Source organism: Tympanuchus pallidicinctus, unplaced genomic scaffold (genome assembly GCF_026119805.1).
Source record: "Tympanuchus pallidicinctus isolate F22 unplaced genomic scaffold, pur_lepc_1.0 scaffold3, whole genome shotgun sequence".
Classification (NCBI taxonomy): domain Eukaryota; kingdom Metazoa; phylum Chordata; class Aves; order Galliformes; family Phasianidae; genus Tympanuchus; species Tympanuchus pallidicinctus.
This window is the reverse complement of record NW_026294747.1, coordinates 96,091,537-96,116,529: the sequence shown is the minus strand read 5'-3', so window position 1 is coordinate 96,116,529 and position 24,993 is coordinate 96,091,537. Positions and strand designations below refer to the sequence as shown.

The window sequence follows — 24,993 nt, the reverse complement described above, 5'->3', positions numbered from 1 at the left end:
TATTACTTTCAGAGTTACATAGTTTACAACCCTTTTCCATTTTGGATATACTTAAACTGCATAATTAGCACTAAGTCTGTCAACATATGTGCCAGTCAATTGATTTAGCTTCAAAACATAATTACTTTTCTTATGCTGTTGAGGAAAGAAAACAAGCAATACATTCGTTATGGTTCTTAATTAAAATACATCTGTGAAGGTACACTGTTTTTGATATTGGACTCAATCCAGTCTTAGCATAAACTAGGTGTGCCACTAGGGCTGGATTTGGCCAACAATTAATATTTTAATCATAACTTGTTTAACCTAACCTATATCACTGAACATGGCAACAGTTCAGCAACAGAATGATGTTTTAAATCCATGTGTTCAGAGCAAGCCTGGTCAGATCATTGATGTTTGGTCATCATCTGGGTCTAACAGCAATGGTATGTTGCAGAAGAAAATAGTTTACCTCCTAACAATCTCTTAGATCACTTTAACAAAAATCACTCAAGGCAATGAGCAACACAATGTTTTTAATATGCAGATGGACAAGGAGGTTTTCAGTGTGAAGTTATCCATTTTCTAGATGCTTACCTATGGATAAGAAACAGAGCATTCCTTCCAGATTTATATCATTGTAACTGAGCACAGAATATGGACAGTAAAGTAAGACAGTAAAGTAAGCCAATTGGGTATCATAAATAATTGGATAAATGCATAAGGTGAAGATGTATTTGACGATAGAAAACTGGATGAAGTGTATATGGAAGAGGCAAACTGAAAAGGAGTGGAAAACAGAAAACTCAGAATATTAAGAATATATTAGGAAGAATGAAGAGAAGACCAACAAAACTGACCAACACGTGAAATGCACTGAAAGGGTAAATAAAGCCCAGAAATCATAAAGTGGTACTAGGACCTAGAGAAAAAAGTAGCCATCTTAGGAGAGGTCTTCCTGGCAATAGTTCAGCAGAACATAACTTGGCAGGCATGGCAGGAGAAGAAGAAAAGCTGAACACTCCATGAGCAGAGGCAGAAGACACTGGTTCTCCCACTTGTGTGGCATACAGATTTCTCAGTGGGTAATCAACAACCACAAGTTAGGAGAGGCTCCTTCCCTAACTGAGCCCATAAATTCAAAAGTGCTGTACCATACCTCAGAAGTGAGGTTTCCAGGATGCTAGTCACACGTCTCACTCCAAACCTGCACCAGTGATTAAAGCAGTGAGGCAGAAACAATATCATTCACTCATTTAAGACGCAGGAGCTCATGTTGGAGGAGCTGAGCTAAGGTCCCTGGCCAGCTCGGTGTCTGACCCTCTCGTGTAATCACCTTTGTCTTGGAATGGACAACAACGGAGAAGATCTGCGCAACAAACCCATTCAAGTGAGTCTGAGTTTGTTAAGCCTGGAGGTGACACACACACACACACACACACACACACACACACACTACTTTCATGCTTGTTTGAGAGAGAGCGCAAATTCTGGTGGTCCCTTGTGGTTACAGCGATACCCAGGTCAAAGAGGAGATTAGATAGCACAGCCTGTTCCTTCATGATTTATAGACAAAGCACTTTGTGCTGGTGCAGGGAGGAGGCATCTCTGCACCACACATTGTGATGCACCAGCACGAGCTGGAGTAGAGATTGGCAAGGGGAAAGGAGAAAGCTATTATTTCTGAGATTGTACTGTTCTGGGACTACAGCTACTCTGCAAATTGAATTCATATTGGTAATATGTAGTAAGAAAACTATTTTTCAGAAAGAAAACTTCCAGTCTGTTCCCAGCTGTGTTGAGAACAGTACCATATTTCAGAACAAACAGTATTAATTTCCCTTCCTCTGACTTAGATTAAAATAGGATTTAATTCTATAACCAAAACAAATACCATTAATAACTCTGGCTTATTCCTGGACACAATACACAATAAAAATGTAATATCTGTTTTTTGTGTTTTCATTCTGTCTGTAACATAGGTACATTTGGGAAATGGAGTCAAAACATCTTATCACAGTGATCAAAAATAAAGCAATGCAGATATTACATAAATGGCAAGGAAGAGGAAGAAAAAAAAAGGAAAATAAAAAAACAGCTTATTTAAACAGCTGCCTTCCTTGTAAAGGTACCATTTCCAAGGCTTGACCTAGTGGAAAAACTTCCTCTTGTCCTGGGAGACCGTGAAGGCCATTGTAGGAAACAAGTTTAAAGGAAATACACAAAGAGAAGAAACTAAGGTCTCATCATTGTCTGTTCCTTTCATAATAAGGTGATTGGCATGATGAGAACACGACAGCAATTGTGGTTCCCAAGAGAGAAAGAGAGGGAGGAACTAATGACTCTGTATGCTTTTCTAACAGGTAAAGTTTGCTGTAACAATTGTCTGCTTAACGCTTGTCCCTTTGCCACCAAATATAGAAACCCAATCCAGTTAAATTCCACAGAGATTCACAGTGTCACAAAACTGCAGAGGTCAGAAGGCACCTCCAGAGATCATTGAGTGCAATCTCCCACTAAGGCCTGTTTCCTACAGAAGGTCATGCAGGTAAGCATCAGTTGTGATTTCAGCAAGCCAAACGCAAGCAGAGACAAATGAGGTTCACTAAATTAATGGAGAGACTTCACCAACAAAGAAACAAGCTTACAAAAGTCATAAAATTTCATCTTATTTTTGTAGATAGATACATACATCTTTTGTAAAGAATTCATATATTATCAGAATCAAGCTTACTAGGATTGCCAGACTTTTAACTGAAGTTGTGAAGTTACAGTGTCTAAGACTTGATGCTCCAACTGAAGCTATGACAGTGGAGATCTGTATTGACAACAGAACCCCATAGAAGAAATCATCTGTTCTCTATGCAAGGTGGCATTTGCCCATTTGTGGAGAATAACAATTACTTTTACCAGCAAACTCATTTGTTTGCAAGTGGAAATTCCTATCACTCATATGACAAGAAGGAATCTTCAAAGAGCCAAAAAAAAAAAAAAAACAAAAAAAATACCCCAACTCCAACCATTATTAAGAATCATTATGTCTACCTACAATGAGATACTGAGAAATATTACTGCTCTATTTAGGGTTCAATCAGTATTATGGGATTTTAAAAGATCAGAAGAACAACTCGAGCTGATCAACAAAGGTTGTTCTTTTGAGAATCAGCATTCTTGCTAGCTCAGAAGGGAGAAATAGAACTGGAAAAAAACAAACAAACAAAAAAACCCACTGGTCCAGCCAATAAAAACTTTTCTTAATGATCACTTTCAATTATTTTACTTTAATTCAAAAGGTTTAAATGTTTTGGATTTTTTTTTTTTTTTAACACACATTTAAACATAGGTGTCAAGTTTCAAAAATAACTTGCATGTAAACTATATGTTATATACACTGATAATTAAAGAAGAGATGAGTGGAACATACATCTAAAAACAGTCGTTTACCAAAGCAATATTAATTTTTGACAACAGAAAATGAATCATTTAAATTAAACTAAAATATTCAGTTCTAATAAAAAATTTGGCTGGTATGTATCCAGGTCAGTCAAATTCAGAAGCTCTGTAAAAACAAAATAAAATTCCTGTTTTCTAAAATAAATATCTTCCAAAATTGCATTCATATTTCACATTTGGTATATACTTTATAGTTATAATTATCACTTAACTTTTAGCAAAGCCTGAACTCTTTAAAAATTCTAATTGTCCTTATAACAGTAAAAGTTTAGAGATATATTCTCAGCTGAAATTTAATTTGGAGTACAAACCGAAAGCCAAATTGTCAGAAATAAAATCAGTTGAAAATTATGAAATCTGTAAGGACAGTTTAATTACTACTGTAGCCAACATTCTTTCTCTAAAGTTTGCTTGTGCTGAATTTCCATTTGAGAATCATAGAATGATTTGGATTGGAAGCAACCTTTAAGGTCATGTCACTCCAGCCCCCTGCTACAGGCAGGGACATCTTCCATAGACCAGGTTGTTCAATGCCCCATCCAGAAGAACAGACTGGATTATATTTCATTATAATGCAATCTTTAAAATTTCTTCTTGGTGCTCAATAAAGTGTTTATAATTGAGTAGATCAGATGAGAGTCTTAAAATTAATAAACATATTAAAAAGTGGAAAATATAATGTTATATGTACACTGTTTTTGTTTTCTTTTTTGGCCAGGTAAAAGATTTAGCAAAACAAGAACTTGGATATTAGGAAATGGTTGAGGGTGGTCAGGTACTGGAACAGGCTCCCAAGGGTGGGTGGTCATTGCCCCAAGTTGCTGGAGGTCAAGGAACATTGAACAATGCTCTTAGACACAGGCTCTGAGTTTTGGGCAGTCCTGTGTGAGAAGGGGTTGGACATAATGATCCTTGTGCACCCCTTCCAACTGAAGGTATTCTGTGATTCCAAGTAAATAAATTTAATATAAGGCCATAATTGCAACATTTGTCCATTGCAACATTCCTTTGTTAAGTGATAGCCTTGTTAACTAGGATTTCATTGTAACACCTAGCCTGTAACTACAGAAGTGACATGGCACTGGAAAGCTGCAAAATGTCTTGTATAACTGTCATGTTTGGGTGCCTGAATTTTCACACCACAAAACAATGTGACATGTTTAACAAGCTGTTGGAGGACATTGTAAATGCAATGGAAAGTCACAGATGGAGCTGTACCAGACCAGACAGGTCACATCCCCGCACCAAATATGAATACACAACCCATGCTTCCCCAGCAGAAGATACGCTGCTATGGCACTTCTACCCTAAGGTTCAGGGAGGTTGCTGCATGCAGAGCAGCTTCCTCTACTCAAGCATGAGGATCAGTCGTCACAGAGTGCTTTACAGCAGCAGCTGGCTTTTAACAATAGCAGGACAGCAGGCTAAGTTCCTCCCTGGAGTAATTCCATTGCCCAGTATTATTTTTCCTCTTACTGAAAAAAAAATTGGACATATCATCGTGCTTTCCAGGCAACACTGCTGCAAATTCACTTGGAGACCAGAAATAGATAAGATGAAAAGAAAAATAAGCAACAAATATACGTTTAATTGACATGATCATCCCTAAATAAATCCAAGTTGGTGGAACAGAAAAATTATGGTGCCAAGGAATGGATGAACAGCATCAGCCAATTTCATTTTCCTTTGTTCAGGGAAAGAATGCTAAATACTTCTGGGTTCTCAAAAAACTTCTTTTTAAAGAGAAACAGCTAAGGTGGCCAACTAAAGAACTTATCTGTGGTCTTCCTCCCAGTGCAACTGGAAGCCGCTAAGTAAGTGCTAACACAGTAATTCACATTACCTCAGCCACCAGCAAGTCTGAAACACCACATTTGCCAGGATCACCTTGCTACTGCACAACAGGTAAAACATCTCAGTTAAAGACACAACCAACACTGAAGCTCCTGGTAAAAATGGGAATAAGAACCTCCCTTCCACAGCAGTGCCTTGTCAAGTCCTGAGCAATTGGAGACGCCACTGGAGGCACAACAGAGTGGTTTGCCTATTCCCATGTAAGTAAAATGAAGTAAATAAGTGAATGAGCAGCTTGTCCTTCAGAACACTGTGGGATAAATGTGCCAGGACACAGGAATATATGAATATATGAGTCACTAAAACTCTTCCAGAGTTGCTTTTCTAAACACAAGAATGGATATCAAATCTCAGACTGTCCAGTTCCAAAATGCAATCTCAAATGCAGAAATATGAAAAAGCCCATAGAATCAATCACCACTAAGAAAGAGAAAAAAAAATGTGGTGCAGAGAGACTGAACTCTCATGATCTGTCCAAGTCATCAGAAGGAGCACTTATGTTTGGAGAATTTGTTCACAAGTATAGTCCAGGAGATATTATATTACATTAACATGATGGAAGTACAAATGCCCCAGGACTTAACAAACTTTGTGGGATATGCATTAACCATGATGGAATCTTGTAAGAGTTATTCCGCAGCTATGACAAGCTATTAGAATGGCCACTGAGAGTCTTCAGTAGTCATACACAAATGTCCTTATATTCATGACTTTGTCCCACACTCCTTATCAAAATGTTTGAAAATGCCTCACAAGTTAGCACCACAATGATTTAACAAAGCAGACTGAAAACATGCTATGCTTCTTACCAAGAAAATGCCCTGTGAACAGGTGCAATGAAAATTATAAAATGATAAATAAAATAGCTATACAAAACTCAAAAAATATTCACTTACAGTCACTGAAATATTCATTTTGATGTTTTTTCAGAATGTTTTCAAATCAAAATGAACTATAAGTTATCACTAGACTTCTAAAACGCTTTGTGCCACATCAACCTCTTCAATAAAAACATCTGTTGAGTTTCTACATGTCAACAAACCCATAATTTTTGAATACTTTTGCTTTTATAAAACCCTTCCTTTTGAAAAATTAAGATGTTCCAACTGAGCTTTTCCAACCAGCTGTTTTCTAGGAGAAGTTTCAAATTACAGTAAAGAAAACATCAACAAATAAGCAGAGCACTTTCAATGGAATCTGTACAGGGACTGCAGGCATGCTAAAATTACCCAATGCAGAAGCCAATACCTGCCACAGATCACTAAATGCCTCTGTCTGGCAAAAAAACAAACAAACAAAAAAAAAGAACATTTTAGTACCCTATTGCATTCACACTTCACTGCAGTATAAACGAGCAGAAAAGCCATGACAGCCTTAATCAGATAATTGCAAGAAAGCCAGATATGGTCCCACTTAGGGGAAATCCTGTTAGGAATACTTCTTAAATAAAGGAAGAGACTTGGGAGAAGTTATTCATATGGAAAAGAACAGGGAACATAGGTCAGTACAAACCCCTCTCCAAAAACAAACATATTTTGTCTGCTTATAGTGAAGAGCCTGTATCCTGAACCAACTGCAGCCAGGACATGCTAAGTGCCAGTCATCAGCTGTCAGAGTCACAGCCAGCCACACCGGTTTGGGAAGTGTCTTGCACAGTAGAAGGCCTGGCTTCAATGCAGTGCTGCAGTACAAATGTTATACACTAGTCTTCATTCTTCTAGCAAGGTAATCTTTCCCAAAGGCTTTTCACAACATGAGTGTGTATAAGCCTTTGCTCCTCTGTGATTCTGAATGCATTTTAGTGACAGAAGTGGCACAGGCAAGATGCAGTTGTGCTGGTGTTTCCCTGGGGCTAGACCCATCTGCACTCTCAACTGTGAACACAGTCCTTCCTTTCTGAGTGTAGCTTTCCAGAGCCCTCTGAGGCATGGCATCAGTAATGCCATGATAAACTTTCAAGCAGCTGCACCTTCAATGCTCCAGCATCAGCAAAGCAGGATGTTCAGAGAACACAACTGTTTCCTCCTGATCATGGAGAAAATGGGCAAGCCCATGCTCCAAAATATTTCACAGTCATAACCAATGGGTTGGTGTATTTGCACAATGTACTTCCCTGTTTTGTTCACTCAAAATTTTCACTTCACTTTGCTTAAGAAAGAAAACAATACAAATTCTAGAGCACTAGCCTAAGGGCTTCAGCCTGGCAAGCACATGACAGGAAATGTAACCTTGTACTAGTGTTGCTCACCTTGGCAAACCAGTGTCTTCTGTTTGTGCCAGTGCTCAACAGCATCCTCTGATATCTATTTGTGCTCTTACATTCAACTATGTACTTCGTCATCTTCACTTTCAGTTATAAGCAGTTAGAGTCATACTAATAATATAAAGGTTACTATCCCATGCTCTACATTCCTTTCTTGCAGTCACATGTTTATTCATAAAAATTCAACTGTTTGCCTCCCTAGCTCAACTCAAATATATTTTTTAAGTTTCAGATGAAGCAATACCACACAAGGATTAAGAAGGAAGATAAATGCCCAATATTGATCCATTTATCTGCCATTTAAGAACTGCCAGGGGACCCAGCAGAAATTTGATAAATTGCCTCTCTTACCAAGAGCTTGTGGGCAGAAACCAACATGTTAGTTGAGCACTCCTTTGGGTGAAGAGCCTCTTGCATTTAGAGCAGGTATCTCAAATGCTGGTGATTTCACTCCAATTTTCAGCTGTGAATAAAAATAAACCATTCCTATGGGAAGAGGGTTACCAGAGGCTGAAGACAAATTTATTTGCACAGGAAAGAGCGGGCATAAAGCTGTGCTTTCTGTCTCAGAGGAGTACAGCTTTAGCAGGCTGAACTCTTGCAAGGGGCATGTTTGCTAGGGCAACTGGAGTGCAGGAGCAACAGAGAATGAGGTGAGGATAGCAGAGATTTCAAAGGACAGCTCTGCAGCATTGGCTGCATTCAGGAAGAAAATGGAGCAAGCAATGGAGTGGGAAGCACTTCTCAACGTAGAAGAGACAAAGCAAGTGCAGGACAGCCAGGTGATCAGGCCCAGCCAGCAGGGTTCATGAAAGGCAGGTCCTGCCTGACCAGTCTCATCATCTTCTATGATCAGGTGACTTACCTGCTGGACAAGGGAAAGGCTGTTGACGTAAGTCTACCTAGACTTCAGCAAAGCCTTTGACACTGTCTCATACACTATTCTCCTGAAGAACCTGGAAGCCTATGGCTTGGACAAGTACACTGTTAGCTGGGTAGAGAACTGGCTAGACAGCCAGACCCGGAGAGGTGCTGAATGGAGTTAAATCGAGCTGGGGACCAGTCATGAGTGGTGTCCCCCAGGGGTCAGTATTGGGTCCAGGTCTGGTTAATATTTTTATTGATGATCTGGATGAGGGAATTGAGCGCGTCCTCACTGAGTTTGCAAAGGACACCGAGTTGGAGGGTGGTGTGCATTTGCCAGAAGGTAGGAAGGCCATACCGCAGGAGCTGGATAGACTGGATTAATGGGATGAGGCCAAAGGGACAAAGTTCAACAAGACCAAGCATCAGGTCCTGCTGCACAGGGAGGTGGTGGAGTCATTGTTCCTGGAAGTGTTCAAGAAATGTGTAGATGTGGTACATAAGGACATATTTTAGCAAGCAATATTTGTGGGCAGACAGTTGGACTAGATGATCTTAGAGATCTTTTTCATCCTTAATAGCTCTATCATTCTACAATCATATAAGGCCACTTCTCTCTCCCCAGTACACCGGAGGAGTCACAACCACTCTGCTGAGGTAGCATTGAGAAGATCACCTGCCTCCAGAGTCAGATGCAGGAATGTGAACATTTTACCTGCTTTAGAAAAAAAATGAAGAGAGGAAGCAGCAAATCTATCAAAATTTAAGGAGCTTATTGCAGGATGAGACTCTGCTGGCATTCAGAAGCTTGACAATTCTGGCAGCAAAATTGCATCTTTACCATAGAATGATGAAGAGAAGGTAAAGGAGTCGTAGCAAGAAGCTTTCTTTCAAGCTTTCTTTCCTCTCAGAGGAGGAGATGTGGTCAGGGCTCAATAGCTAGTAGCAATCTTTAAACAACTGGCAGCTACCCCTGTTGTCTCCCGGATTTGCAGATGCAGCTGTTACAACCAACAGTGCCATTTACCTCAGAGACCCTGGCCAGGAGCCCGTCTGTTTTGTTGCCTTTTTGTCTGCAATTTTTTTTCTCCCCGATTTTTCCTACCCATTCCTCTGGCACAGGCTCATGGATCTTCTTCCTCTCCATGATGAGAGCAGTTCTGGCAGCATGAAGTCTTCAGGCAGGGATAGATTGGCTGCAGCCCCTTGCCCCTCCACAGCCTCCCATTTTAGTTCTGAAACCAAGCTGTTGCTTCACCTTGTTGTGGTGGTTTTCCCCGTGGCTCTCCACCAGTGCATAACAGAATGAATTTGGAAGGTTTTTGAATTTGTTTTCTTTCCATCCAGGCAGTTCATGCCTCTGAATTCATTATCCCATACTAAAGAATCACTGCCCCAAATCCACTGCAGATTTCCATAATCCCTTCCCTAGAGGCACTGAACAGTTTCCAGGCAGGATAAAGAAAGGAGTCTGATCTCACCTGGCTGTAACAAGGGTTTCAGATAAGGTATTACCTCATGATTTCCAGGTGGAGGAAAGCATGCAGTGCCCTGAATAGGATAGCTAGGATATCCATTAAATGCCAACATTAAATCCCCCATTCAGAAATCAGGTTAGCTGTAGGTAACAGAGATTTAATGGCCACTGCGGCGTAAGAATAATTACATTGATCCACAGAGCTGAGCAGCCATGAGTTTAATGCTTCTGAAAGCCAAATGTGTTGTGGCTCAGAACAAAATTCTTTGTGCAAAGAAGTAGGTACACCTAGAGCAGCTTTGTAGTGAATGGAGCTTTTGCTCTGACCTGCCCACATCTGCTGAAAGGTGACCAAAATAACCTGAGCTGCAAGGCATCCGTCCTCGTTACCTACAAAAGCTCAATTTCATAACAGTGATTTTAAGGTCACAAAAATCAAACTTAATTAAATCATCTGAAACTCAGTCCTCCAAAATCAAGTATTCATATTCAATGGTCCATCATAAAAATCTCACAGTCTGGAGCTTGAGGACTCCAGTCTTAGTTTCACAATTATTAAGTAAATTCTGGCTAACCCAAATTATCAGGCATGTGTTAAGATTAAAAGACATGATGAAAGAATTTAGACCCTAACAGAGTAATAACTAAAAGATGCTAACAGGCATCTGCTTTCATTTGTCAGTAATCAAGCTAACGGAAAAAAACCTCAGGACGTTAGTTTTAGAAAAGCTGAATTGCCAATTCCTTCTAGTTAATTTAGATTACCACAGAATCATTTGAGCTGGAAGGGTCCTTTCAAGATCATTTATTCTAACCCCTTCCACAATGAACAGGGACACTTACAGCTAGATCAGGCTGCTCAGAACCCCACTCAACCAGACCTAGAATATGTCCAGGGATGGAGCATCCATGACCTCTCTAGGCAACTTGTTCCACTGCCTCACCACTCTGTTGTAAAAAGACTTTTTCTGAATCTCTAAAGTCTAAATCTTATAGTTTGAAACTAAGAGTTCTGTAGACCAAAATGGGTCTTGAAAGAATAGATTAAAGAAGAAAGACCAACATGCATTTTGGAAATGACACTGCAAAAGTATATAAGGCTCAGAGATACACAAGCTAAGGAAGTCTTCCAACAGAGAAGTATATAACCCTCAAGCCTAGTGTAACAAACCACAGAGTAATATAATCCACTCATAAAAAGTGAGTTTCTTTGACAAAAATACAGATTTTTCAAGTGACTCATTTTGAAGGCAAAATTTATAGAACAGTGTACAGATTCACTCTTTTCATCCCTCCATACAGAAAGGCAAACTTCTCCTATGCAGAAAGAACTTCATTTCTTTTCTGACATAGCCTCTGAACTAGGGAGATACAAACATGTAGTTTTTATGCACTTCATAGGTGTTGTTTACAGTTACTAAAAGGACTTATTGCCAAGTGATGTTGAGATAATGGACTTTTGCCTTTATGTTCACCAACCCACACTGCATCCCCACTGCTAGACAGGCCATCTGCAAGCACTGCTTTCAAGCATGGCAAAGCTTCCATTTTATTCCTGCATCAGAAAGATAGCTTTATGGAGTTCGCAGCTGATGAGCAAACAGTCCACTCCCACCTCAAACAGCGCAAAACTACACTAAGCATCTCCAGCAAGCTTCTATTTGAAGAAAATAAAACTGATGGCTGTTTTTATCCCCTTTCCTGTATGGTCCCATCTCAATGAAAATCTGTACAGTGGGAACAGATCCAGGTTTTCTTGCTCATCTGCTGCTCTCAGCCACAGTCAAGAACAAGCATCCAGGCATCAATTACAGGCATGGCCCTGCTTGCTGCATGCTTCACACACTTGTGTTTTCCACATCTCATGGACCTCATATGCTTAAAACAGAGCTGAGACCTGCATCTCTGCCTTTGTCCAGACCCATGAATTTCTTATGGCAGTTTAGGCACACAAAACAAGGTAGCAGTACAGAGAGATCTTCCCCCATACCAATAAAATGGCAGACTCAGATCACATCCTCACTTACAAATACTGAGTTACAAATTACCAGCCTAAGTGCCTCATATTAGTGGTAACAGCAAGTGAACACTCACCTCTGTGCTCACAACATAGGCTTCTTGTGCAGAGCTGGGGTGGCATTATCTTCCTGGATGGATCATTTCCACCTATCCTGTGACAGAAAGAAGTTAGCACAGAGTCAGCTGAGAAAGTCCCTGGGAACCTCTGCCAATACAGAGACCATAATATAAGAAATTTTTTTTCCTATATGGAGAGTCTGATCTATCTTCCTAATATAAGGGCTGCTCCAAAATGCCTCCTATTGTCTCCTGACATCAGAGGCAGATGTTGGTGGAACAGCAGTAGAGGTTGAACCTTCCCAACAATATTCCATTAAATTCTGTTGCCGTAAGATAGATGTCAGTAGAGGGGCACTCTGACATAAAAGGGCATGTGAAGCAAGGGGTATAATTAAATTCCTCCATGCAGAAAAAGTGACACCCACTGACATTCATCTACACTTGCTGAACATTTATGGAGACCAAACAGTGGATATTAGCACAGTGAGGCAGTGAGTTTCAACACTGGTGACAGCAACATGAAAGACAATTTACATTCTGGGCGAACACGCACAGCTGCCACACCACAAAATGAAGAGCATCTTGATCAGCTCATCCATGCAAATTGGCTAATGGTAGTGACTATGTTGAGAAGTAGTGTTTTTATAGCTGAGAATTTTCTCTATCAAATGGTGTTATTGTGCTCTGTTGTAGTTTCCATGGAAATAAATAGGAGGCATGCTTTCAGAACAACCTATATACTATAAAGTGTCTGCATTTTTTACCATGATTGCTTTTATTGACTCAGATATTTTTAAAATAAAATGAGTAATTAGATAAAAGCAGTTTGCTACCAGGAACTGAGCAATAATTTGTAAGCATTCACCAAAACTTGAACTGATTCTGACACTTCTCTTAGTTATGTACAGAAGAGAAAGAAACTCATATCAAATGTGCTCTGAAGTCTATTTATAAGTGCAAGATGAGAGAGAGAGAATCTAAAACACAAACAGTTTTGGGAAAAAAAAAAAAAAAAAAACACAAATAGGAATAAAACACTATTTCTACTACCTTATGTACTGCAGCATTTTACCAATAGTAAATTCAACACATGTTTTTGCTTCTACTAAAGCTTAACATACATTTCCTGAAAAGTAAATAGTGTCAGACTGTGAGAGCTTTGCTCACGTTTCATTGATACATGTTTAGTATATTTAGCTACAGACTTAAAAGCACACTTTTCTAGAAGAAGGAGAAATGATAGGAGCAGTAATGATTCAGACAATTACCTGAATTGCAAACAATTGATTTTTATATTTGACATTTTCTGATGCATTTTTGCTGTTAGTCAGTAATATTATTAAGTCATTGACTCTCCCAAAGACTTGAGTGTTAGTTAAGAACTGTAAGTGACTGCCTAGATGTAACACAGCAGCTAAGTCACACTGCTAATTAGACAGGTCTTTCTGTCATCACTGATAATATGTTAGAATAGTTTAGCAGTAGGACAGAACAGTTATCCTGTAAATTTAGCCTTAAACAGAAATTATCTACTCCTAATAACTAAACAAAAGCTTTTTATAATCCCTCATAGAGTGGTTTTATAGCATAGCAATTGTCTAGCTCTCCTTGCTTATGACTGCAAGTATAAGTCTTGCCTGACTACAAATTCTGTGTTTTATCACACAACAATACAGTATGCTGTACATATGTGTGTATAACACATCTCAGAAGGATCATCATTTATTAAGAAAATCAAAATCAGCTTGTAAGTTTTCGTATGTTAATAATTTGACAATCCCATAAAATTCATCACATAAAAATATCTAAATTACAAAAAAAAAAAAATTATTATAATAAACTTAGATGTAATTCACATATTTTAAAATTCATATTAAGAACTTATTGTTCCCAGAAAGATTCAGTATAACCTCTGTTTCAGATCCCAACTACTAAAAAAACAAACAAACAAACAACGGAATCAAAGAGTCATAGGATGGCTTAGGTTGGAAGGGATCTTAAAGACCATCTAGTTCCAACCCCCTGCTATGGGCAGTGTTGCCATGCACCAGATCGGGTTGATCAGGATCCCAACAAGTCCAGCCCTTGAACACTTCCAGGGATGGGGCATCCACAGCTTCTCTGGGCAGCCTGTGCCAGTGCCTCACTGCCTTCTGAGTAAAAATTTTCTTCCTAACATCTAAACAAAATTTCACCTCTTTTAGTTTAAAGCCTCTTTTAGTTTGAAGTATAAACTCCTGTTCATAAGTTTCCTTCATGTACTGGAAGGCTGTAACGAGGTCTCCCTGTAGCCTTCTTTTCTCCAAGCTGAACAAGCCCAACTCCCTCAGCCTTTCTTCAAGGAGAGGTGCTCCAGCTCGCTGATCACAAGAATCACAAGAATCACAAGAATCACAAGAATCACAAGAATCACAAGAATCACAAGAATCACAAGAATCACAAGAATCACAAGAATCACAAGAATCACAAGAATCACAAGAATCACAAGAATCACAAGGTTGGAAACGACCTATAAGATCATCCAGTCCAACCATCTCCTCGTCACCATTGCCACCACTAGTACTAAACCATATCACGCAGCACGTCATCCACGGCCCGCCTCCAGACCCTTCAACACCTCCACATCACTTCTTAGCCTTTTATCTAAGATCAATTAAATTAACCTGCTCCCAAAGAGGTTTATGTCCCACCCTCTAAGCATGGTCATCCTTCATCAGGACATAGTCGTCTTTCCTTCCATTTTCTACATTAATTCTTTATTGATCACTTGACTTGATTTGCTTTTATGGACTGATCAAAGGCGGGAAATGGCAATATCTTCTTTCAAAGGCAAACGGCAGCCCATTTTGGCTTTCCAGGAGGCCCGTAAATACACCATATTACACAAGTATAACTGAGAGAATATATCTTGATAAAGCTGTATACATATTTGTCTTTCTTCTGTATCAGTTTCAGGTTAGGCAGTGTTTCGTACAGTCTCTGCCTCTCAGAACATCTATCTACCAGAAAAGATGATGCCAGCTCACCCATATGGCTGCTAACTGTCTGTCTCTACTCTTTTTTCTTACCTCTGCTACTTTCTCCAGCCATTTGGTCTGTAGTTTCTGTTTTTCAACCTTTCAGGGTAGGCTGTTGCTCTATCTAGGTAAAATACTGCTTTGCACAATCCAGCACTAGTGCACACTTCAGAGAAAAAGCCCTCCTGGAAGCAGTGGTTAAGTTCAAGTCTTTTCTATTTCCACATTAACATAATCTCCGTGTTCTTAGACATTTTTTTATGCTCTATACTAACTTCCTGCTTCTGCTGGCACACAAGCCAGGACACTGTTATCCTTCTTGGCCACCTAGGTACACTGCTCATGTTCAGCCGAGCATCAACCAATACCGGCAGGTTCTTCCCCTCCACACAGCCTTCCAGCCCCTCTCCTTCAAGCCAATGATGCATGGGGTTGTTGGGACCAGAGTCCAGGGCCTGGCATTTGGTCTTGTTGAAGCTCATACAATTGACCTTAGTCCATTGATCCAGCCTGTCCAAATCTTTCTGTAGGGCCCTTCTGTGCTCAGACAAACCTACACTTCCTCCCCACTTGGTGATACCTGCAGACTTACTGAGGTTGCATTCAATTCCCTCATCCACTTCATCAAAAAACATTAAATATGATGGGTCCCAAAAGGTGAGAACAGAAAATGTCCATAAATGTTGTAATAAATGAAAACTATCAATGTAGCAGTAGCCATATTTTCTTTTCTTGATGACAAGACTCATCTCAATAGTGTTAATGAGCTTCAGTGCCCATGGAATCTAGATTTCTCCACTCTTAACTTGGCATACTGTGGGTGTAATGTGCTATAAAGACATGATTAATCCCTTAACACCAGCTCTTCTACTGATGATGGTAGCCCTCTTCACAATGGGTTACTGCAGCTACAGAAGATTATGATTTTCAGCTTTGTAGACTTTTACAGATGCAAATTAGGTACATGAAAAAAATATCACATGTATGGATTGCCCTACACTTTGCTTTTTTCCAATGACTCATTAGGTATGTTCTAGAAGAAGCTGGAAACCATTAGAAAGCTTTTCATTTTCTAACACAAATTCTCTCTGCTAGTTCTCACCAGCTGACTGTGGCTGTTCTCCTTTTCAAAGCTCAATATTAAGATGGTGCCAGAGACTAAACATCTTGGGATGTATCATGGAGTATCACAGACAGCACTACATTTATCCATGTTCAATTTCATTTTGTATCAGCATCTTTACCACATAACCCATAAAGGAAAATAAATTTAATAACAGCCACTTGTGATTTAAAACTGTAGGAGGAATAATTAAGATTAGTAGGAGACACAGTTTCTGAATGAAGATATACAGTACATAACCCAAGTTTATGAATCCACTTTATCCAAATGATTAGTAGCTTACTTTTTTTGTGTGTGTGTTGCTGACGTTCAGAGAAGATGAAAAATCACCCTGGTGTATTAACCATTCAATCATCAACATGTATGGTAAAAAAAGTGTTACTCTGCTTCCTGACTCAAGCACTGAAGGGAAAAAAAACATGCTACAGTTTTCACACAGCTGACCTCTAAAAATAAATATTTTTGATAATTTTGACAGAATAAATGGGCACGAGAAAATCTTCACATTCATGCAGCTTATTTAAGCCTTGTTCTCTGGAGTCTCACAGAGTGTATTTAGCTTTTCATTTTCTTTTCAGAAATTTAATTTCAGAAGCACCTTAGGAACAGCTATTTTAAGCTTGCAAATATCATTGAAGGGATGGCAGTGCTAACCCACTGACAAAGCTGCTTAAGTGTACCCTGAAAACAAGCTCATCAGATAAGAAAGGGAGAACAGTTTCTGTCAGATGCTCATTCTTCAGGAAATGGGCCAGTGCTGTTCAATGAGTGCTTTCAAACACTACCTATTCCACCCCAAACCTCTTACTGTATACAGTTTTCCACCAGATGCCTTCTAGTTTCATCAGCATATTTATATGGCAATATATCGGTGAAATCTATAGATGAGATGAACTTCAAGTAATTAGAGTCCACAGGTAATTGCTCAGAGTTCTCTACCATGCTCTGAGGAAGTTCATATACAAAGTTTGCCTTTCATACATTCTGTTATCAGACAATAACATCCTCCACAATTTTATGCTCCAAAAACTCCTGGCAACAGAAAAGAACAAATTGACTTTTAAGAACAACAATTACAGTATGGTTTTACAGAAAGTAAAAGTTACCGTTCAAGGCCATTTATCTCATCCTATACAGTATTAATCAACTATAATCAACTTGGCACCCCCCAAAAAACATGGATCAGAATATCACATAAGGCAGTTCATTCAAATTACTCAAACATTATAAGTTGCACATGGCTTTCATTTTACTTAGAAAGCTCAGTTATTTTAACATCCCCAAAACTAATAGCCTGTTAGGTGCACACACCTCATTCATTTTATACTCATTATATTTAGAGGCAGAATGAAATACAAATTGCCCAAACCCAGAAAACACATTCCAAAATAACTCCTATTTATTGAAATAATGTTAAAATGAACATAACAAAAATAACTTTTCCCCTTCCTCCTCCGGGTCTGTGCATTTCCATTATTTACATCCAAAGATTACATTCAGTAGTAGCAATTTTGAATTATCAGTAAAGTCAGGAGGCAAGGAAGTTGATTCAGACTCACCATACACTGGCAGATACATAAACTAAGCTACATTTTAATAGTTTGGAAGGCTCACCTGCCATGTGAAGGAAGTACTACTGAAAGGAACTTGATAAATCGTCAGACAAATGACCATCTGATGAATATGTAGCTTACAAGAAATATCTAGGCCTACTGCTTGATAGCCAGCAGAATCATCCTGAAATACTTAATTTTGTATAAGAATATATAAGCCTTTAGCACATTGTTTTAAGTATTTTGTTATGCCACCAATCAGTATTAACAACAGAACCTTAAATATATACAAAACACCCCAATTACAGACTCAGTGGGGCATTTCCTGAGTTGTATTTAAAAAATAATAAAGAAATTTAAAAAGCAGTATTGTAGCATTTCTGCCTCTCCAGAGTAAATTCATTTGCATTAACAATATATGAGCAATGCTCCAAGTCCTCCTTTACATACATTGTGTATTCCTAAAGAAAGCATTCCGGACTGGATCTCTGCAGATCATGGATTTCATCACTCACTTGGCCACTGAAATTGACTGTGCTGTTCTGTCTCTTTGGGCCCCCCACTTTCCTCATTTCCTCTGCTCTGAAGGTCAGATCATTCCAACAGATCCAGTCTCATTTTCTGAGCTTTCCTCACTCCTTGCACAACAGAAGCCTAATGCTTCGGTTCCACAATAATACAAAGCCATGTGGTAAAAAACTTGGGTTTTTTTCCGCTGAAGTACTGAAATCCAAGTCAAAATTTCTGGTTCTAGAGCGCAATCAGTTCAGGATTAAGCTTTTAAGAATACAATACACCTTTTTACACTGCTACAACGTGAAGTATGAATGATTACTTGTACTTTATCTAGGTGTAAGTGCAGCCTTTAGTCTTCTGTTCTTATTTGATCTCTTTTTCATCAGCTTTTAACACGCCCTTACCAACTGCAGCACTTTACCTTCTATGGAATACTAGCTGTCTTTTTCAAGCTAATATATCTTGCCTCTCATCTGCCCCCTCTGAGTATTTGTACCTGGTTTCTCCTGGACAGAACATAGCACCCTTATTTTGCAATCAGTTATTCACACTGACCAAAAAGTAGACATAAAAATTGAGTAGCTTTAAATCATAATTGGTGGCCTCAACTCAGCACGCTCAAGTGTTACAACCAGCAGCTCTCCAGGCTCCTCAGCTCTGATCCTTGACTTCAAAGACCAAGCAATCTCTACTCTGCAAGCAGCCTGTGTTGAAAACTCTCACCTTCAGTAGGTCTAAGAAAGCACGAATACCTCAAACCGGACACATGTTTAGTAGTTCTTAAGATCCCTGCCAAAATCACATTTATCTAAAATATTGTTTGTGTTTTAGCATCACTCTTAAAATTCAGGTATAATCACACAGTGCAAACAAAAGGACCCTATATGAAACATTCCCAGGCCAAGTCTTGTCAAATCACGCCCCCACCACAAATCCAGCATTTAAGCCTCATAGGAGACAACATCAGTACAAATAAACACACTGGAGAGATTCTACCTACTTTTGCACCATTGTCTCAAAGCTTGCTGAGGAACGCTGATGGACAAGTCCTGGGCAAGGGTTAAGACACCCTTTGTCTGAGGGACACAGATGGAGAAGCCCAGGGAAGCCCTGGTCAAAGTTGGCAAAATCTTTTGTAGGATTATTTGCAGGCCTGGGGCAACCAGAGAGAGAGAAGCCACGGCTTAATTGCCAGGAAGCAGTCTTTTGTATGGGCTTATCTTGAGGGACACAGCCATCTCAGGAGGTACTGCACATGACTCTTACCAAGCGCCCAGGAATGCCATGTTGGCACAAGAAGGAGGATAAAAAAAGGGACCAACAACCATGAGATTAGATTAGGTTTTTGGCAACAAATTCCTCACAACAAGATGGATGCATGCTGACAGACTCTCCTGGGCCTGCTACCCGAGTCCTACCGCATCCTCCTGGACTTGCCCTGTTGCTGTACCTACTCACTGTCCAAGGCCGGCCATGCTGCTGCTGCTGCTCTCCCCCGCGCTTTTGCCTCAGACCATCAGAATGGCATGCAATGGGACACTGCTGATCCTGGTGGTGAATATCCCTGCTTTACACAGTACTTGCTTCTTTCCTATCACGCACTTTCCCTTCCCCAATACCCTAATCCGTAGTAGTCACTGTCCTCCCCTTCCCCATCTCCCTGGTTAAGATTTGTAATAGACTGGCTGGACCAACATTTGAACCATTGTTTCTTAATCTCATATCAGTTATACATGTATCAAAGAACTCCTCTCCCTCTTATAAACTGGGATGACACACTAACACAGGTCATTTTTTTAAGCCTTCTATTAAGCTACATTACCCACTTCCACACCATGTGAATCTGTATCTAGCTTACTTGTTTTTGCAGGTCTGCTTCCTCCTTTCTTTTCATCCTGGTCAGCTGGTGGTTCCTCTGTGCAATTGAATTTGGCAGGTGGAAGTGTGTTTGTTTAAGCTGCACACAAGCTGGGGAATGCTGTTTTGACAGCTGATAGGTCTGCAGCATCCTTAGAGACTTCTAACAAACACACTGAAGGCTTCATTATTTATAAAGCTTTACAGCTGGAGTGCGCAGATCACCCATAGCTGATTTGTCAACAGAACATTCAACCATATTTTTTATGGTATCCAGCTTTTACAGACTTTGCATATACCTAGAACACAGTTTTGTCTTATCTTCCTGTGCAGCTACCTGTGCAGCCTGCTGTAGGGGGTGTGCCTTGCAGGCAGGCTGGACTCAGTGATATCTATAGTCCCTTCCAGCCCCTGCAATTTTGTAATTCCTACTTTTAAAACTTCCTTTATTCTTCCTCAGCAGTTGATTTCCTTTTTTTCATTGGATTATTTGGGGAGACGGTATTTTTATTTCTTTTGTTGTTGTTTGTTTGGACATTCTCTCACTCTGTTCACTACAGTAGCTAAAAGACAAACTCCAGGTTTTCCTCAGTTCTACACAGAATCAAGACACAGTCATAGGGTGGCTGTGATCTCTGGAACATAAGCATGGCTCTGCATCATATTTCAGCGTTTCCTCTGTGCTTGCAAGATAAACATACAAAACCATTTTTACACTGTTTTAGCAGAGCATTCTGTATCAGTTCTAACCTCTGTTTCCCTATGCTTGTTATACTTCAGACCATACTTCTACTTGCTCTTCTTTTCCCTCCTCCAGTCAAACGTTATACATTCAGATGAGACTGCTAATATTTTAATTTCTCTTATATTTCCATACCTTCAACCTCCCTTAGCTTAGGAGAAACACTAGGGGATAGATTCTAGGGAACACCAATAGTCCATGTAGAAATCAGCAGGAGCAGCAGGTGTTTGGCGTCTCTGAACGTCAAGCCCTATCTGCATATTCCTGCCAAGCTCATTGCCCAAGAACCTGAACACCTGCATCAGATTGATGTTGCCAGCTCTTGTAATTTTATTTCCAGCGTGAGACTATGTACAGGCTTTAAACTGCACTTCTGGAATTATCCAATTACATGGAAATCTCAGCACTCATCACAGAATTCTGATCTTCCAGACCCAAGAGAAAAACATGCAAACACCATCCACATGCCATAGCAAGTGAAAAAGACATTAGAAAACAAAGAATTTTGTAAAGCATTACCTTAATTCAGTTCCTTTGCTATAAGGGGATACAACTCATGATGCTCAAGATTCACAGTAATGTAAAACTTCAAAAAGATTTACAATTTGTTCTCACTGCCAGCAGACAGTATGCAAGATCTGTACTAGAGGAACCAGGAAAATATTCATTATGACTTTTTTCCTTTTAAATCCACTTAAAATAAGACTGTGTTCTGTAACCATTTCATAGAATCTCTGACTGGATACTGACAGCAACATTCACTGACACTTTCTGAAAGGTCTTTAATTGATCATTCACATAAATCTCCACAAAAGCTGCATTTTTCTCCAGACGTGAAGCTGTATTCTGATGCACAGACCCATCAGAACTTCTGAACTCTTATGTTATATTCTCAAAAATGTTATAGTAATAACAAGCTAGATGTATATACATGTGTGCACACACCAAGGAAAAAAAATAATAGTATTATTCATACAAATTACTTGGAAATTGATTTCAAGTAGAGAGGGTTTGAAATTCAGGTTTGAAATCTGTTTGTAAACAACTTGTAAACAGGAGAAGTTTGGGTTCACTGGATATTTATTTGTTCAGCTCAGTTTTGTGTTTAATAAATTATTGGATCTTCTATATATGATGCTTAGCAAGTATAAACTGATTCTATAAGGTTGGTCTAACTCTTAAGTCTTGAGAAATAAGGTTCGTAATTTTTTTTTCTTTAACCTATAATGGCACAAACACAGCAGTGGCACTTTCCATTTTGAAAGGTTTTCATTTTAGTTGAAATGAAGAATCTCCTGGCCAGCATCCAGGCACAGGTTTCCTGCAGATAAAGGTCAGCGCTGCCAGAGGAGAGTCTAAGTGTGCCTGCAGGAGGCAGGCCTCAAGCTCAATTGGGGTTTGCCAGTAGAAGCTCAGCCAGCTTTGCTCACTTCTTGGTACTAAGAGTGGAATTGCACCCAAAGAGGAGAAACGGTAATATTTTGTCCATTTCCTTCTCTTGAAAGACATGAGATACGGCTACCTAGGAGGGCTGTTCTCCTCTACTGCAGCACTGTGAGCTGTCTAGCCTGTTTCTAATACTTGGTTACAGCTGTTGTGTTGGAGCCAGCAACAGCCTCAGCCAAGTATTTCAGATGCAAATGTTCAGGCAGTAAACTACAGGTCATGTGTTTTTGTTATGGATGCTGTTAAAATGTAAAGACTGGGTGGCTTTTCTCACTCTGCTTTGTGGTACACAAGTGCATTTTGATCAGATTCTCTATCTTGTATATAGATGACTGTAAAGGCTACATATATTCTGTTCTAGTTGTCTTTTCCAAATTAGATTTGGTATAAATAACAATTCCTGTCCAAATTAAAATACGAGCTAGCATTCTAGAGTACTTTTATTCTGAGAGCTTCCTTGATATACTTCCAATGACATTCAAGCTACGATTTTGTAAATCAAGGAACTTGAAAGTCTTTAAAAGCTGTAGTAAATTATGTAGAGTGTTTGAAGAGAAAATATGATCCGGAATATTTCTTCATCATGTTTTATGCAGAAATAAACGCAGATTGATAGGAAGACAAATGTTGCCATTCAGTAACTGTCCTACCAGGAGACGATAGGGATTGGAGAACAGAAGTTCTCTGATAACAAAAAATTCATTTTTCTCCTCCTCTTCTTCTTTCCCATTTTTCATGCCATTCTCACGAATACCAACACCAGCTCTCCCACTGTTCTCACAGCAGAGATGTTTATCATGCACCCACGTTGTATCAATCCCACCCACATCTGGAGGGCTCCAGAGCTGAGCAAGGAGAAAATGCAATCTGCTCATCCTGTCTCAGTAATCCCCTCCTTCCTTACTACGGTGAGCAAGGAAAAATAAAAGCAAAGAGTAAACAAACAAAAACCAACAACAAAAACAGCATTCCTAGACAAGAAGTAATTACTTTTTCAGTTGATTTTAGCGAAGAACGGGCTTTGTTGTCAAGGCTCCTCTATGTTTCTTTTTGTATTGATTTATTTTTGAAACACCGTGACCTGTAGCAATTAGTGGTACTTATCTAGCAGCAATGCACATTAAAACAGGTATTTTCTGAAATAGAGTGGGAAGGGAAAAACAGTAAATGCTATTCACGAAAAACACTGCCTGGCTTTTAAGTGAGTACAGAAAGTCTTCTGAAAGACCATATGTACAAGTTGAGAACAGTCACAGCTTTTTTCTATTTTCCATCCCATCATAGAAAGCGCATAAACATCCTCAGACCAGGACCCCTGCCAGAAAGGCCTGCTGGTAAGAGACACCTCAGTGGAGCATCTTGCTCTTCCTATCCAGGTCACAAAGCCCTACTGCCTTTTGCACAAAACAGCTTCCTGCAGAGGGGAAAGCATAGGCACACAGCAGCATCTTACCCTGACTATCCACCTCTTCACCCAGCAGTGCCTTGAAAACGCGAACAGCGAGAGAGTAGTGCGGGGAACATAACCCTCTGTAAGGATACACCCAAGAAAGGCAGCAGTCACAATCCAGTAATAAAGAAGGAGTCACTTACCCCTTTCCAAAGATGAGGGCTCACCAAACACTCCAAAAGAGGCAATCACTAAGCACAGATGCTTCTTTTGTGGCTACCAGACCTTAAATGAGGTTAGGGAGGGGTGGAGCCAGTATCTATCCCCTTCAGTCTCACAGGTGAATTGCTTCCACTTGTGTTCTCAGGGCTGGTTACATCCACTCACCAGTTACTCAGTCATTCATCTAATAGTTCCATACACCCTCTGACAGCCACATGGAAGGAATGGGTCTCCCCTGCAGGTGACCTGCCTGGTCATGTCCCCAGGAGATGCTCCAGACAAACCCCTTCCTGCAAATCAGCTCTGGACTGGACATCAAGCTCTCTGGCAACAACAGGAAAAGCATGCCACATATGGTTGTGGAAAAAAGCTTTAGATATAGCAAAGTTGAAAAACTCATCAAGGAGAAAAGCTGTGAGGAGTACAGGTGGCAAGTGAGCTGGATTTTTTAAGAGATCTGGATTTAGAGATCTACAGGTGCCCAAATATCAGCTCAGACATCTGAATCTATTTACTGATTGGAATCCTCTTCCACATCCCTCATTTCTCATGTCCTGTGAGGAACTAACATTAAGTTCCTGAATCTGTGGAACAGAAGAATAAATTCTCTTAATACACTTCAGAGAGCCACAAATTGTAGAGGCAGCTGTACAGGAAATTTATCTGAAAAAGCACCCCTCAAAGGCATTTCTGAGAATGGATATGTTAATACTCAAGTACGCTTTAGAGTTTCATATACCTTAAGTGATGACTAGGTTAGATTATACACACACACTAAAAAAAAGATGATCCTGAACAAAATGGAACTGTGAAGCCATTTAGAGTAAGCAATCTGCAGTGCGCTCGATTGCTACTGTGTGATGCAGTCATTAGTTACCTGATTAGAAATGCAAGGTAGCCTTCAGCTGCCTTTTGTTATTGTGTGTTGGTGAATGCAAAGGGGAGAATTCAAAAAAAAAATTGCTCCAAGTTGCCACTGAGTGCCCATAGACTGGTATTAAGAGGAATTTGAGCATTACTGTGTACGCTGCAAGAGCTATAAAAGCATTAGGATAACCACAATGCTTTCCCTGCTGGGAACGCTTCCCAGGATTTAGCCATAACCCACCCATTAATTCTGTCCTATCAGGAGACATGTACTCGACATTAGGAGAC

At 39.7% G+C, this 24,993-nt stretch overlaps 1 long non-coding RNA gene across 2 annotated transcripts in view; it reads right to left on the bottom strand.

Annotated features, from left to right (window-relative positions):
* The window catches only part of LOC128085189 (uncharacterized), a 30,981-nt gene extending 7,068 nt beyond the window's left edge, over positions 1-23,913 (bottom strand). Inside the window, exons 1-3 of one of the 2 annotated variants that reach the window (XR_008208826.1) lie at positions 23,820-23,913; positions 11,988-12,064; positions 7,904-8,015 (exon numbers count right to left, since the gene is read on the bottom strand). This is a non-coding gene — a long non-coding RNA (uncharacterized LOC128085189). The remainder of the gene's footprint in view (positions 1-7,903; positions 8,016-11,987; positions 12,065-23,819) is intronic. The other variant, XR_008208825.1, reaches the window with a different exon arrangement.
* Positions 23,914-24,993: the final 1,080 nt, after the last annotated feature.